Source organism: Arctopsyche grandis, chromosome 10, assembly GCF_051622035.1.
Source record: "Arctopsyche grandis isolate Sample6627 chromosome 10, ASM5162203v2, whole genome shotgun sequence".
Taxonomy (NCBI): domain Eukaryota; kingdom Metazoa; phylum Arthropoda; class Insecta; order Trichoptera; family Hydropsychidae; genus Arctopsyche; species Arctopsyche grandis.
In genome coordinates, this window is record NC_135364.1 from 3,879,690 (window position 1) to 3,893,757 (window position 14,068).

At 32.3% G+C, this 14,068-nt stretch overlaps 1 protein-coding gene across 1 annotated transcript in view; it reads left to right on the forward strand.

Annotated features, from left to right (window-relative positions):
- Positions 1-443: 443 nt before the first annotated feature.
- The window catches only part of LOC143917851 (uncharacterized), a 39,435-nt gene continuing 25,810 nt past the window's right edge, over positions 444-14,068 (forward strand). The window contains exon 1 of the mRNA XM_077439460.1: positions 444-545. The gene's annotated coding sequence lies outside the window, so the exon portion shown is untranslated. The remainder of the gene's footprint in view (positions 546-14,068) is intronic.

A 14,068-nucleotide genomic window follows, 5' to 3' on the forward strand; every position in this document is an offset into this window, starting at 1 on the left:
CATGTTTCGACATTTTCACCTATCACAATGACAATTTTCTTAGTTAATGTATAGAAATTTTCCATTAATTCCCCCCCCCCCCCCGCTTTCTCCACTGCTGTTATTTTTTTAATTGATCAGGGAAACGCACCGGGTTTTATTGTAAGGTCTTACATGATTTAAATTTCAAACAAAATAAAAAATAAAATCAACGCACAATTCAAGTTCAACCGAATCCATTTCACAGATACGAGAGTTTTCCGGAAGCTTTTCGAACGCACCGCACACGCACGAACATACACACGTACGTAGATTACCCGGCATTCCCCAGTACACACCTACCCTAGGACCGAGTAATTACACGGTGCACATCGTAGAGCGCATACTACGTACACTGAAACACGTACACGTACAATACGACCGAGTATTTGTCAGCGGTCGACAACCAGCCCGGAGAGGGGACCAGTCTGGCTCCGATTGCAGTGCTGCGCGGTCGCGCTCGAACACTTGCCTACCCCTGACAAATTGGTGGACACCCTCCTCCCCCTCCCCGGTACATAACTTTAGTAAGTATGTAAAGTATATATATGTATACCTATAGATACAAAGTATGTGTTCGGTAAAGCTTACCACAAACACCCCCACCCCTCATCCCTGCAACCCTCTCGCTCTCTGATATCTAACCTGATCCGATGAATGTGCTAGTGAAAGTTTTAACCTTCGACACTTTCGAATGTATGTATGTATGTACATATGTAGTGATAATATTCTATTATATTACATATTCGATGTTTGTTTTGGTTTGTATTGTGTTTTGGTTTGTATAATATTTTGATACGATGCTATTTTTAAAGCGTGTTGTGGTGGAAAGTTTGGTAAAAGTTTCAATACGTAACAATAATACACAGCTTTCCATTACATATGTACATATAACAGCATTTGATCATGAATGTATCATTATAATATTTAAAAATTTATTATTGTGTACATACATACATACATATGATATAATAAAGATGAATGTTTTTTTTTGTTTGTTTATCAAAATTTTCAATTTGAAACCATCTATTATAATTTTGAATGAAATATAATGATGTTTTGCACCTTTTTTATTATTTTCATCAAACTGAGCAACGCCGGGCATTTTAAATAGTATGTTTCAAAGATGATTTAAATGAAACAAAGCATTTTCATAATATTCTTAACAAAATTCGTTGTATTTATGTACATATGCTTTCATATAAATATACTGTTTACATTTAAAACGTATTTTTCATTGGAAAATTCTTATATGTATATTATTGATTATAAAGCTATTATAAGAAGAAAAATATATTAAAAATTCTAATCTCAAAAAACATACTGTTTACTTTTAGATCTGAAATTTCAATGCGATTACATACATACATATGTACGTATATTTGAAACCTCGTCGACAATATCGATTACTTATCAAAATTTCCATCAAAAAAAGGTACTTCGTTTCTACTGAACGATTCGTAAGCATCAAATTGCAAAAAACATATATAATACGTATATTTTTATCAACATTCGAGTATTTTAATTAAAACCAAGCACACAGTTTCATTCATGGCTTAAAAGTTTGAGGCGTTTTATGGGAAAAGTTTAATGAATATTTTGCGGAAAACGAGCTTAATATATATATATTCAATGCTGAATACGAAAACTTTTTCTAAATTGAATTAGCAAACTATAAGACCCAGCTCATCGAAATAAATATATTCTGAAATATGGTTTGAATCAACGATAATACGGAACATTACTGAAAGAAACTCTTTTTGTATGCCTACCCAGCTAAACGGTTTCATGTAAAGAAATATGTAGGTATGGTAAGCCTTTTTATTTTCCTCGCAACGGTCTTAAACTAAGATTTAAGGCAAACAGCTTTTTAATTAAGATTTATACACCCTTTTGAATAAGCTCACTAATGAGAGAGAAAAGATCCATCTTAAATTAACTCGACCTCGGCTGGTTTTGTTTTTGCCATTTAAACAATAATGATAATAAGAGAACAAATCACGATTGTGTGGAACTGTCGCGCGTCAGATATGACATACATACATATATTATTTGATAAAATCTCGACATTTATAAAATTGAACCGAATAAATTTTAATAAACTTCAGCGAGGAAACGGAAGGAAGTGCTTTCGTTGACCCGAAAGCTTTCGAAGCGACAACTCATGTTGAATATTTTAAGTCGAAAGGATGTCTCGCGTTTCTAGTAATCGGAAAACATTTTTCAGCTACGTTCATGCTGAAGTAAAACCGAAACTTCGCTTGAATTTTTCATCTTATCGAAAACGTCACTGACATGCGTACACTCAAAACTTAATGGAACAATTTTCTTGACTTGAAGTTTATGTCAAAAAGCTTTATACATATGTACGAACGTACATATACATATGAATATGCACTTTATATAAATCAAATAGGTCACTGAAGGTGAACTTTGAAAGACATCCAAGTATTTTATAAATACAATGTATCAATTATTTAAATTTTCTATTAAATCGATCGTCACTTTCTTTATATGACCATTTTATTGAAGAAAATATATGAATACAATAAAAATACTTTGGCCTTCATAAAGCGATCAATTTATTTTAAGCTTTACCGTATTTTTTAATTTTAACTAATTAAATTAACGAGCCAGCAGTATGGCTTAATGGTAGCGTGTATTTTTAGCACCAAGTGATCAGTGGGTTCGATCCGCCATACCGTTGGTTAGATTTGGGGGTATTTGTGACTCTAAATCGATCGTTTCTTATCAGAGTTTGCCAATTTTATCTGATCATTGTTGAAACGGTTCCTCAAAATTGGAAAAAATCATCTTTCCTGTTGTCACAAATCTTCTGTATTTATTGTGTGTATAATTTGTAAAAAATATGTGGAAAATCTAAATCCATAGATGTCTCAATGGATTAATTCTGTAATTAATTAATTAATTAATTGTTATTTCGTGTTCTTCAGCTTCTGGAAATACACTGATTTATGTAATAATAAAATGCTGCATTGTTTGTAATTAATTTTCCAGGAAAGCGCATTGGGGTATTCCTGTCAAGCCTTCCTGGTATAGATCTATGTAAAAAAAAAAATGTCGACTAGTGGTTAGCACATTATAATTTCGAGCGGAGTGGTCACGGTTCGATTCCCACTAGTAGCTGTTGGCCAGACCTTGGTTTCTGACTCCAGGTCGATCGTTTTCTTTGAGAGTTTGTCTATTATTCTGATTTTCATTGACAGTTCCTGTAAATTGGCATTTCCTTTCCAATCTCTTTTGCAAATCTCAAGTAATTCAGCTTGTTGAAGTTCGCCAATTTTTATAATAAAATGCTGAAAAAATGTATCCATATATGTCAGTGTGGATGATGTTTGTATGAATTCACAGTGTATAAAAATGCTTGTATTAATTATATTGCATCTGTATTAGTAAACCCATCGCTTTTCAGCGGTCCATAAAGGCGATTGAAATAAAAAAGTAATATTTCAAAAATTATTAAATATATCAAGTTGATTCTAATCATTGCGACTTTTTGGGAATATTACGCAAAATCTTACATTCTTCATTGACTTTTCTGTCCAGAACGTGAACTTATAATTAAACCGCCAACCTGAAACTCTAATCTTATAGCGCTTAAACAACCTACAGGAAAATAAATTAAAACCCAGTTCAACAACAGACCAATTAAATGTTATGCAAAGTAATAAGCGAACAATACGAGACGATTCCTTTTTGAAGCTCTACAAATTTTCCTATACATACATACAAAAGTCTTGAAACGGGTCGAAGTAAAGTAAAGTAAATTTATCTATACGCACATTTAGAGAATTCTTCTTACAAATTCAATACCGGAATTCCCACACCCGACCCTCACCCGGTTATTTCAGAAACTATGGGACTCCTTGTCCTTGTCCTTGTCGCTTCTGAAACAATTGATTCCGTCTCAGAAGGATGCGGTTCTCTGTCTGCGTAATTTTGTCCACGGTTTAATTAACACTCGAAATTGAACAACTTACTCAATTTGCGACTGGCCTCTCGTGGCCAAGTTTTTCATTCAATTTTCCGACCCACGGATCGAGACAGCCCGATGGTTTGCCAAGTCATTTTCCGGCAATTGATTGATTTGAATTTCCTTAGATTTACTGCAAAACCTCTGTGCCAGAAATTGGTTTTATCGATCGGCCAAACTCCACACTTATAACGCGACCGGTACACGCGTATGTTACCAACAAAAAAAAAACAAATAATAAAACACACGCTGAAAACTTTTTGTCCCATAAGTTTTTCTTGGCAAAGAGAGGCGTTATTTTGCCTTCGTTAAAATTCAACTTTTGGTGAAACTGTGAAAAGTTTCTGGAGCGATTACTTCTTGGTTCGCACGCCATAAACTAGACTTGCATTTACGACTTTTCCCTTTTCGGTCTTTCCACGTTTTATTGTTGCACACGTTTTCGATCAAAGACACGTCTAAAATACGTTTCAAAGAAAGTTATGAGTCGACAGATCAGACCCTCCGGAATAAAAAAAACTACTTTAGAGAGTTGAATTCTTTCAATATGTACTGTCACGTTCCAATGAAAGATTAATAAATTTTAGTTTTCTCATCCCACCGCTGCCACCAAAATTATCACTACAGCGTTTCAATGAAAGATTGATAATTTTTTAAATCTACTTGGTTAACTAACCAAGATTTCTTTATTGTTATTATTACGTTACATTTATCTTATTGTTAGATATATTCGAAAAACGAAAGATTTAATTATGGAACGATGATGAATTTAAAATGAGATGCGTACAACTATTTCACTTTAACTTTGCTTCACTTTTTAACTTTGTTCTGCTGCTGATGTGTTGACCGTTGACCGTCACTAGTCGGGTAGATATTGACTGAATGTTACTTGCGGAGTCGATGGTAATGACTGTCACTCTCGGAGTCGATGGTGATGACTGACTAATTCTAATAGTAATGAGTTTATATACTCTTCTTTAAGACAATGAAGTGTTGCAGACACTAATCAATGGAACTACTTATTAATTCAGGCGTGTAACAAATCAATGGTGCTGCTTATTAATTTAGGTGTGTCACAAATCAATGGTGCGTCTTATCCCTACTGGTTAGTCAACTACATTGATAGGCGAGGTATGTACATAACACTGGGTTGGGCAAAGTCCGGCACTCCTGTCATTGATAAGAGAGGTACATATATCTACTATTTATTTAGAAATTTAAAACTTTGAAGAAGTATGACAGATTTGTAAGTATACTATCCATGGTATCCCGAATTTTGTGCTCGGTCAATAAACGCTCCGACATAGCCACGCCGAAATAACCACGCGCCGACGAGACCACCCCAACAAAATGCGCTCGTTGACAAAACCGCGAAATCGAAGTCGAGATAGAAGTAGAGGTCGAAATTGAGATTGAAGTCGAGATCGAAATTTATATATATATATATATATATATATATATATATATATATATATATATATATATATATATATATATATATTTTTTTTTTTATATATTCTGACATGGCAGTTTTGTCATCGCGCGGTAATGTTGGTGTGGTTATGTCGGGGCGCTTATTGACCGAGCGGTTTTGACTAGACACCACTATCCGTATAACGTACATACATATTTTATTATTATATATTTCTTTATTTTATTTCATAGATCATGAACACTCGCCTTTACAGATCGCTCCAAAGCGACAATTGACCTTATATAATACTAGTGTTGTACCCGATGACATATCATCGCATGGGTGTTGGCATATTAAGTTATTAAATAAAAAAAAATTAAAGGAAATGTACCGTACGTCATGTGTTCGATCTTCCCACCGTCAAAGTTTTTTTTCAAATACATTTAAAATATATGTATTTAATTGTTTAATATGAAAAAAGGTAAAAAGTACCTACCTACCTACGTGTAAAAAATTGAAAAATTAATTAATTAAATAAATTTTCAATAGATGGCGGTAAAAATTGAAAGCAAATAGTATATATAGTAGTTTTTTTTTTGTGAATATATTCGTATATACGTTTTGGTAGTGGTTTAGCTGTGACGTACATACATACATATGTATGTCGAATCGAAACGATTATTATAATATAACGATCGTTATCTCAGACAGACACACAGAGTCACAAACAGAATAGCGATATTATATATAGTTATGATGGACAAATACAATACAATCAATCAATGCAATCAATATACATATGTACATAAACATTTTATACAATACGAATCCAAACAAACATCCACAGTGACATTTATAGAGGATTTTTTATAATCAAATTGGCGAACCTCAAGGCGCCGAATAACTTCAGATTAGCAAGATGGATGGGAAAGGAGTTGCCAACTTTACAGAAACCATTTCAATGAAAATCAGAAAAATTGGCAAACTCTGATAAGAAACGATCGACCTGGAGTCACAAACCAAGATCTGGCCAGCAGCGGGACTCTAGTAGGACTCGAACCCGTGACCATCACGCTCGAAAGCATTATGTGCTAACTACATACTAGTCCACATATGTACATGCATGATAGATGAAGCCATTTGTTTGCTGTAAAATTACAATATTTCAATAATCCTTACCGTATGACAAATATTATTTTACTACGCATGAAGTTCGTGTATTTGGCACAATTGAATCCACAAAACGTTTTCATTATTATTCGAATACATATTGACATTTCATTACAAATTCGCGAAACTATTCGACGCCATATTATTCTGCGGCGATTGCTATTTTGAAACAGCCATCGTATTAAATGCTTATCTATAGTACGAATCACGAGTCGACGATATACACACATATATACATACGTATATAATTCACCTTCGCTGAAATACGAACGAATAATAAAAAAAATGATAACATAATACAACCCGGGTGTATTAGATGACAAATAGCAAGAGTCGGGAAATCGGATTCGTTCGTTTTTTTTTCAATCTCGAGTGTAATGAAAAACTTGTAATGTAAATAAAATTTTCCCCGTTGTTCTTCTCCGGATTCTGCGTTCCGAAAAATATTTCTTCGTTAAAAATAATATGTATATAAAACGAAACGTGAAAGTTTGTCGTGTTTTGTATTTGTTTTATTTTTTTCCACGTGCTTTTCCTGTTTTCTTTGTACTGAAAAAAATCGTCGTTCCTCCGTCTGAGGAAAAGTATTCCGCTTGAATACATTATTACCGGAATAATCGTCGGCGTTTTAATATTAATACACTTTTATTAGGCAATCGAATTTTTATCAGGCTTATCAACCGAAAAGTTTCCTATTGTGCTCGGTGAATATTAAAAATATATAAAAAAAAATTCTCATTTACAATGGCCTAAGGAAAGTTATTGAACTGTTTATAATATGCAAACAAGCACAATTTAGAGTACAATAATTATCTATTAGTGAAATAAAAATATACATATATGAGAGATAATGAAAGCCTATAATATAAATTTTATAAGATTTAGTATGAAAAAGATAAAGTTATAGGCGTATAAATAATCAAAATCTGATCTGTCATCGTCTCGAGACTTTTTGCATTCTTAAACGTTTTTATTACGATTATTTTTCACCATCGAATTAGCGGAAGCAATTTAAAACTCTATCGGTGACCAAACCGCACAAAATGGCAAAGTCTCAAACTGATCGGAAGAATATAGGAAATTTTCTCATACCGATAGGTGAAGTAAGACTAAGAAAAGCCCTGTAATAAAAGTTTCAGCAACGGTGAAACGGTTCCTCACCAAATTGGTCACCTACCACCCAATTGTCACCACTATTGAGTTTAATTTCAATTTATAAATAGTATATATGTACAAGTTTGGCCATAGATGTTGCTTTGGGACAACCTGTAATGACACCACAGTAGGTAGCAAATTAAAAAATATGTGTTTTAAACTAAGTTTGCTTACATATGTATGTACATACATAATATTCAATATGTGTGTATATATTTTAATGTTTTATAAAAATTAAAGATTGCTTCAGATATTCTTTCTTGATTAAAGAATTTTATTTTTACTTTACACTTGACGCACTGTGATGGATAGCGAGTGACCATAACTTATATTTTATTTTATTTCTCCAAATATACTAAATGCACGGTCTTCATATTTTATATATCCCTCGTCAAAACATATATGATTCGAATTATGTTATTACTAAATTAAAACATGTATCAATATCAACAGAAATAATCATTTTCGCGGGAAGCTCCTTGTACATTTTCCTCACAGATGCGAAATAGATGGGAGAAATTCAGTACGCGTCGCGCTCTACGGTCAGTATAAGAATGATATCCACCTTGGGATGACTTATTAATTACAATAATTAGCCTCGCAGATTTTGCATTATTTCAACTTAAAATAGACATTTTTAAATGGACGGTTTGCCTCCAGCACAGTAGCTTTTTTACAGTAGCAACGGATTTTTTTTAACACAGTCATAAAGATGTTAAAATGTGTTTATAAACATTAATAATATTGGTTTTAAGAAAAAATTACCGTATAAAAAATTCATGTTCGAGTTTAATATGCATCTTTAATTGATAGAATAACTAGCGTTTTTACCCGGCTTCGCTCGGTATTTGTAATATAAAACCGCTTAAACTTACCCAATCTAATAGTAAACATTTTATTAAATTAATTTGAATAGTCTTATTTTTTTTAATTTATTTGAATATTCATTTATTTTTCTACGAGCCAACAATAGTTACATACAAAGTATCTTATATGTATTATATGAATATTAGAATAATAATAAAAATAAATATATTTTTAAGCATTTTGTTTTATCATATTCACGTTCCGTATTACACAAATATAATATACTTGTTGTTTTATCCGGTTTCGCTCAGTATTTGTAATATAAACAGCTTAAACACGGTGAATCTAATAGTAAATATATATTTTTTTTTTATTAAATTTATTTATGAATCGAAATTATATATTAGATAAAAAAATTATACTTCTATAATGATTCCAAATCAAAATAAACATTGTCAAGTTAATGTCAAATAGTGCAACAATTTTAAATATTCAAAACTTTTTTAAAATTCCTAGGAAACTATTGGATGAAAATATAAGTATTGCTTTTATGATCGAAAATAATTTTTATTTATATTGTTTTCAGTCCGGAAAAAAAAGAGTTTTATTTAATACTAGCTTTATTACCCGGCTTCGCTCGGTATTTTTAATATAAACCGCATAAACATGGTCAACATTTTATTAAATTTATTTGAATAGTTTTATTTTATATAAATTTATTTGAATACTCATTTGTTTTTTTTATTAAATTGACTGTCAAGAACAAACATATATAGTAAGTCTCCTATAAAAAACTATATGTACACCCCGGGGGTAAGCCCTTGGGCTTCGACCTCGGCGTCTTTGCCCCCTAGGGGGCGAAGCCCTAGGGCTTCGCCCTCGGCACCTACGCCCCCGGGAACTTCGAATCCTTTGAATCAGAAAAAAGCGAATTATTTGTTCGATGACGTCAGAACAATAGACTGTCGACTATTAATTAAATTGACGAAAAAAATACATGGGTACATACAAACATACATACATACATACATACATACGAACAAACATACGAACAAACTTTAGTGTTTTATATTAAATATAAAATTTATTTAGTTAAAAATTAAATTTACCTGAATATTATTTTCTGAAACGTATATGAAAATTTTATCAGATATGTACATATAAAGTCATATATCAAAGCTTTCATAAAATTTCGAAATGTATCGACAGCCTGCCTTTTAGAACCAATCACCCATAACTTTCAATAAATTTTACAATCGAACATTTCAATTTCGATGGATCGACATGAAATAGCACGGGCACGAGAGCGAAATACCAAATCCATTCTCGATTCAACACAACGCATTTCCATTACATTTTCGAACGAAATGTAATGGAGAATTCACACCTGTCGTCACTCGAACGAGTGAACAGCATTCGAACACACCTGCATGTAGACCTTAAGCTTAAGATTGTTTTAAAAATATCAACGATCAACATCGAAAATTATGTATCTTGTATTGTGTGTATAGTTACATATGCTTTGGGAGCGTCATTATAATCAACAATAATTTAATTTATGACGACTATTACATATATACAAGAATACATTTTAAGCCAATACTAAAAATCAAAAAGTCAAGTAATTACTATTATATTTTGGGATAGCATTTTGTAAATGACTGGGACTAGGGGCTGTTTGTGAGCTAGTAAAAGTATTTACTTAACGATCATCACTTTAATTTGGACCAGGGACGTCATTTCAGATTTTTTCAGTCTTATTCTTTTTCTTATTTTTTTAATACAAGGAAGACTTAGCAGGAAACCCCAATGCGCCTTCCTGCCCAGAAACATTTTACATTTAAAACAAGTATTATTAGTACTATAAAAAGTAAATACATATGAAATAACATCCATTGAGACACCTTTGGTTATATTTGTAAATTTGCAGCATTTGATACAATTCAGCAAAATTCGAGAATGCTGAAAACTCGATATTTTCGAGAAAATTGGTAAGGTTGCCAATTTGTTGGAACTGTTTCAATGAAAATCAGATAAATTGGCAAACTTTAATTAAAAAAAATAATAGACCTCTCTGCAGTCACAAATCCAAGGTTTGGCCAGCAGAAACCAGTGGGATTTGAACCCGTGACCACTTTGTTCAAAGCATTATATGCTAACCACTAGACTTTACTGCTGGTGTATATTTCGAATCAAATATAATTAAAGGTGGAATATCTTATAAATAATAAGTCACCCTTGGGAGTTCCTCGGGGATCTCATCTAGGGCCTCTATTATGTATTAAATACATATGTACATATATCAACGATATTGGATACTGCTTCACGAAAGGATAATCTCATAAATTTACAAAGGAAAATCTCAGACTTGTAGCGATTTCAAAGGCGACTGCTAATTAACACCTTCACAAATAGGAGCAGTTTCACGTCAAACCCCGATGTTTGTTCATCTTTTATTGCGGGTCACAATTTTCCGAGAACACTTCCGGGTATCGCGAGTTTTCCCGACATCCATTCATCCGCTCCCCGGCCGAGTTCCTGCACTCAAACTGACAATCCCATTCACGGAGCTTTTTACGCATGTTCATGTCTGCGGTTAACTTTGGCTCGACTTAAAGTGTATTGTTATCGTTTCGAGCTAGAGGAGAGAGAAATGGGGTTGGTTGGGTAGGAAAGCGCTTGACTTGGCCGCCTTTCATTCAACACACCGCCACTTGTCTATGTCTTGAGGAGGCTTTGTGTCGGTGAAATAAAATCCACCACGTAAAATGACGCCCTTTCCACCCCTTTCCAACCCCCCCTCCCCTTGAGAAATATTATGTATTTTTACAATCCAGAATGAATTTATTTCTTTTCTCTTTTAGTCTGAATGCGTAATTTTTGAGGGAAAAGCATTCTTGAATGCTCAACCTACATATAAGATTTGAGAGTCGCTCTTACGCGGTATTCTTTCGAATGTAATTTTGAATGCAATATAATTATTTTTTTTATTTATTAGATTTGTTTGTTCTTTCAAAACCTTGTCATGTGTCAAATCCAGGACCTGTGGCAGGATATCGCTTTAAATTATTTTAATATGAGCATCACACTTTGAAAATAGTCATTTCTCAAGATTTTATTGTGATATACATACATATGTATGTATGTACATATGTACGCAGGCCCGGCCTAGGGTATATGGTGCCTTTAGGAAAATTAATTTTGAGCGCCCCCCCCCCCCTCCTCATTTATTTTAAATAATAAATTTTAGAAAAGGAAAATGTTAAAAAAATTATTAAGAAAATACATTACAGAAAATACATTAAGAAAATATTCTTCTTTCCCATAATCGTATTTCTGTTTTTTTTTTGTTTATATTTTTTTTTTTTGCTCTCTTATTTTTATTTTAATATGTATTTTTTTAATGTATTTTAATTTTTCTCATTTTAATTGCATATATGTATAATTTGTTAAATATGTTTGATCAAACCCCTTGGATCTATCGGCTTTGCCACCTCCCCCAAGTATATTAAATAAAGAAATAAATAAAAATAAAATATTTCAAAAGTATTATTAAATATAAAAAAAAAAGTTTTTCTGGTTTTTGGTGATGCCATTGATCACTATTGATACTTCGAGTAGAAAAATTAATATGACGATAAAATGTTTTATAAGTTCAAAGAAAGCCATTTTTTTTACAATTTTATAATCAAAACAAATAAGGGCACCTCGTGGCGCCCTTTGGCCATGGCACCCTTAAGCACGTGCCTAGTTTGCTGCCCCTTTGAGTCGGCCCTGTATGTACGTACATATTAATAAATTAAAATTTATACTACTACTTAATATTTGAAAAATGATTGTATTTATATATGTATATTTGTATGTATATAAAACAAAATATATTTTATTTATAGTTTCAATATTGAAATAAATACTCTTTGTTTTTCTAAAAAGTTAATTAAATACGAAGAGTAAACGATTTTATTTCGGTTCAAATATCAAATTAATTTCAAAAATATTTCATTTATATTTTCAAAACATAAATTAATGAATTTAAATCCTTAATTTATAGTTTGATATTAAAAATGAAATTGAATTAATTTATTTCATAAGTTCGACTTGAGATTTGTCTGTACTTCTCAATTTTCAATTAAGCCCAATATACATATGTATGTATAGGCAAGTAAAATAAATTGTGTTCAAATTTGAAAGCTTATTTTTTCATTCTTCAAATAATTGAGAAATCTTGATACGAAATTGATACGAAGCATTTCAAATCAAAAGTTTTCAACAACAAAATTTATAAAAATATCTAGTATCATTAATTATTTAGCGAATTTCGTCTGATACGAATTTTACATGTACACAACTAAGTGTATAATACATATAGTGCTTTCTTTATATGGATCTATGAATTTTCAAATAAAAATGTACACTTTATAAATGTTAAGATTGAAAATCATGAATGTTATTAAAACTACGGTTAACATATTTGAAATGAAATACATACGTTTATGCATATTTTTATCTAAAACATAAATCAAACTACGTAAACGTGACATTTCTACAACTCTTTGTGAGAAAAAGCAGGTCACTGAAAGTTTTCCGATTGAAAGAAAAACCGGATTTCCTTTCAAATACATTTATACCACAGCTTCAAGCGAAACCATTTTCATGCACTATCTTCACAACATCAACACACGTCACCACTATATTACTCAAAAGAATCTAACTTAGGAACAGATATTAAAAAGAAACGTTGAGTATATGTATACTTTCAAGAAGCTTGAAGCATCTCATTTACTTAATGAAGTCTTATCAGAAGATATGACCTGAATCTAGGAGCAATCTTCTCTGTTCTTTCGTTAAAAAAAATCCACCATTCATTAAAAAAAATTGAGCTTGCAGAAAGTGGATAGGCTGTCCGTCATCGTGACTGCCATACCGTGCTGTGGAAAACTGTGAATTTAATATAGTTGGAAAAAAGCAATTTCCGGACGAGTAAAATGGATGTGCATTTACTTTGACGACGTGGAAGGCTCTCGCGCAAGATTGTATTAAATTTTCGTCCGAAAACATCGATTTTTCGCAGCCTCTGTTTATTTCCTCCTAAGCCGTGCACATGCGAGAACACCGTGTAAAATTTTGCGGAAAATCCTCGTGTCACACGCGCAAACTTTTCCTTTCAACTTAATGAACCGTGGTGTGAGATAAGAGCGCAGAAAGCTCATAAAGGAAAATTTAAGGCTTTATGAACGGTCATAGCAGCGACTGGCTTGCCGTCAAATTACGAAAAATCTTTATTAACAGCGTCTCCACTTTCCTCTACACTTTTTACACAACTATTAAATAATAATATATCGACCATATTTTCCAAGATTTTTCCGCTCGCATGAAAAGGAATTTTGTCAAAAAAAAAATGGTTTTCCACTTGACGAGTCGCGTTACTGTGATAGCTCGTGACGTCTCATATACTGTAAAACGATATAAAATACATAGCAATGCTTAACCCTTTCAATACTAAAAAGCCA